The sequence below is a fragment of the Engraulis encrasicolus genome, chromosome 20, assembly GCF_034702125.1.
Source record: "Engraulis encrasicolus isolate BLACKSEA-1 chromosome 20, IST_EnEncr_1.0, whole genome shotgun sequence".
Taxonomy (NCBI): Eukaryota; Metazoa; Chordata; class Actinopteri; order Clupeiformes; family Engraulidae; genus Engraulis; species Engraulis encrasicolus.
This window is the reverse complement of record NC_085876.1, coordinates 24,878,980-24,882,480: the sequence shown is the minus strand read 5'-3', so window position 1 is coordinate 24,882,480 and position 3,501 is coordinate 24,878,980.

Below are 3,501 nucleotides of genomic sequence, written 5' to 3'. Positions count from 1 at the left end.
ACACCGTCCCCAAATTGCATCTCAGCAGGATATTGCTATATTCGCAATTATCATCTTTTTTTCTACTTCTTTTTCTGCTGAGGCGTGTATGCGTGCCTGTGTGTGTGTGTGTGTGTCTGTCTGTCTGTCTGTCGTTGTGTGCCTGTGTACGTGTACGTGTACGTGTACGTGTACGTGTACGTGTACGTGTACGTGTGTGTGTGTGTGTGTGTGTGTGTGTGTGTGTGTGTGTGTGTGTGTGTGTGTCTGCATGCATGTGTCTTTGTCTCTGGATGTAATTTGTGTATGAAAGTGACTTTGTGAGAGTTTCTGCTGAGACGTGTGTGTGTGTGTGTGTGTGTGTGTGTGTGTGTGTGTGTGTGTGTGTGTGTGTGTGTGTGTGTGTGTGTGTGTGTGTGTGTGTGTGTGTGTGTGTGTGTGTGTGTGTGTGTGTGTGTGAGTGTGGTGTGTGTGTGTGTGTGTGTGTGTGTGTGTGTGTGTGTGTGTGTGTGTGTGTGTGTGTGCCTGTGTGTGTGTGTGTGTGTGTCAGAGTGTGTGTGTGTGTGTCTGTCTGTCTGACTGTGTATGTGTGTCTGTCGTTGTGTGTCTGTTTGTTTGTGTGTGTGTGTGTGCGTGCGTGCGTGCGTGCGTGCGTGCGTGCGTGCATGCGTGCATGCGCGCGTGTGTGTGTGTGTGTGTGTGTGTGTGTGTGTGTCTGTGTCTGTGCCTGTGTCTGTGTCTGTGTCCGTGCGTGTGTGCACGCGTGTGTGCGTGCATGCCTGCATGCCTGCGTGCTTACATCACATAAACCAAGCTCTATGAACTCCATAAGTATATGCATAAAGAATTATAATGCATCCATACAATGTAACGTATTCATTCATATGTACGTACTTGTCTGTTCTGCTAAGGCCTTCTGTTACATCATCATGGCCCCTATTCCAGCTCCCAGTATATGAATGATAATAATAAAGCTCCACCAGCCCTAGGACAGCAGTTATGAGTGTACAGTATATGAATAGTTGTGAATCTATAAATATGCGAACGTTCTCATGGAGTCGTGTAAATATATAAACCTTCCCTGTCAGACTGAGCGCCTCACACATTTGTGCACAATAAATTGAAGTGTTAGTTCACTTTGAGAGTCTATTTAGTATTTAGACCCTCAGTACTTTTTAAGTGTTGAATTAACACTGTGCGTGCTTGAGAGATGACTGCCTTTGTTCCTGTGGCTATATTCCTTTTTTTTTTTTCGCTGAACCCCCCAGGTATTTTACCATGAAATTTCCCGCCATAAATAACTGTAACAAATGGACTTAGGCTGTGGAGTGAGGATATTCATCAAGTGTAAAAACCAACCAATTAATCACCTCATAGTTTCCTCTCTCCTCTCCAGAATTTCCATAATCTCAAATGGGTAACTCTCCCTGTGTGTGTGTGTGTGTGTGTGTGTGTGTGTGTGTGTGTGTGTGTGTGTGTGTGTGTGTGTGTGTGTGTGTGTGTGTGTGTGTGTGTGTGTGTGTGTGTGTGTGTGTGTGTGTGTGTGTGTCTGTGTGTACAGTGCAGGCTTATCTATGGAGCTGATAAAGAAAGATAGAAAATAGAATATTGAACAGGCTTCATTTCTCCTGAGAAGAAGCACAGACTGCGCAAACCTTATCTCTCACAGAAGGAAGCGGAGGAGGAAGAAGAAGAAGAAGAGGAAGAGGAGGAAGAAGAAGAAGAAGAAGAAAAAGAAGAAGAAGAAGAAGAAGAAGAAGATGAAGATGAAGATGAAGAAGAAGGAAGGGGAAAACGAATAAATGTGCCCAGGAGTACTGGGGAGGCTGTAGTAGAGGGATGGAAGGAATGATGAGAGTTCTCCCACCAATACAAAAGTGGAGGCAGGAAAGGAGAGAAAGAGAGAGAGAGAGCGAGAGAGAGAGAGAGAGAGAGAGAGAGAGAGAGAGAGAGAGAGAGAGAGAGAGAGAGAGAGAGAGTAGAATCTGCTGCATGGCAGAAAATGAAGAGTTTGGACCGTGGCATTTTAACATTAGCAATATATTTCAAAATAAAACTTTTTGGTTAGTATCCATCTGTCAATTTGCATTCATTTTCCTCGAATCAGCACTGCTCTTGAGGAGGCGATACTGTCACACTGAGTGGCACTCGGAAGATATTTCTGCAAATGCTTAGCCAGTTTCTGTCTAGACTATTCAGTATTTGTTTTGGTTTCCTCTTGACATTTTTTATTAAAGGCTTCTGGAAACCAACAAGAATGAGGAGACTAATCAGAGAAAGAAACTGACACAGTCAGGACTGGGCTGGTAATCTGGCATACAGGGCATTTCCCGGAGGGCGGGTGAAAAACATGTTGGTAACACTTTCTATGAAGCCCATATCTATAGCGCATTATGAGCACATTTATAACAACTTATAATGCGCATCATAATCATAGTGCATTACGACTACACTCATAATGCTTCATGATGGAGTATATAAACAGTCATGAATAACTATAATTCTAGCTTATAATGTATTATACATCTTAGGGTGTTTTGAGTGATCGTGGATGGTTATAAACTATAGGCAGTGAAGGGGCTTATAATACATTATAACTGTCATGATGCACTATGATTAATTGTGATGCACAATATAAGCTGTTATAAATGCGTTCATAATGCGCTATAGATATGGGCTTCATAGAAAGTGTTTTTTTGTATTTTCTTATAGACCAGCCCACAGTTTAGAGGGGAGCAAGCTCAAATGTTTTGGCAGTTGTTTTTTTTTGTCCCAGCACAGCCCAAGAGAGATCTCTAAACAAATTAAACTGTTAAAGTCTGAGGCCTAGCCATATATTATTCTGAACACTGCTGGGTACTGCTGCTGGGATGCAATCAGAGAGTGTGGGTTAAATAGAACACTGCAGTTTAATAGATTATGTTCTTGAATATTTTAGAATATTATGAATATGTAATGTGTTCTTATTGAATTAATACTATTGAAGTAATATTAAAGAAGAACAAATTAAAGGGTGCAGTGCAGTGCCGGTGCTGCACGGTTATACAGTACACAAGAAAGTCCTTTGAGCATATTTTTGGAAGAGCAGGATGTTAATAAATAGCAACACCATGGCAGTAACTACCATTGAGGACACAGAGGTCATGTCCTCTGTATTTTTTTTTCAGTAATGTAAACTTTATCTATGATGAAAATTAATATATGATCAACAATGATCAATTTAGTGTAAACGACACCCCCATTTATCCTCAAGGCAGTGATTAATAAAAACAAACTTAAGAATATGACTGAAGTATTTGAAGCATTCTAAATGTACAGTGTACAGTACAGCACGCAGTATTTGACCTCAGTATGTGAAAATGTCTGGTTACGGCCCTAAGCAACACATGATTGCATCCAAGCATCAAAGGGTAACTGAGGTCTTCGTGTGTAGTACCACTCGGGGTTCGAACTCAAGACCTCACAATCATAGCAACCCTCCGGCATGGCCGTAACTAACTACCATTGAGGACACAGAGGTCA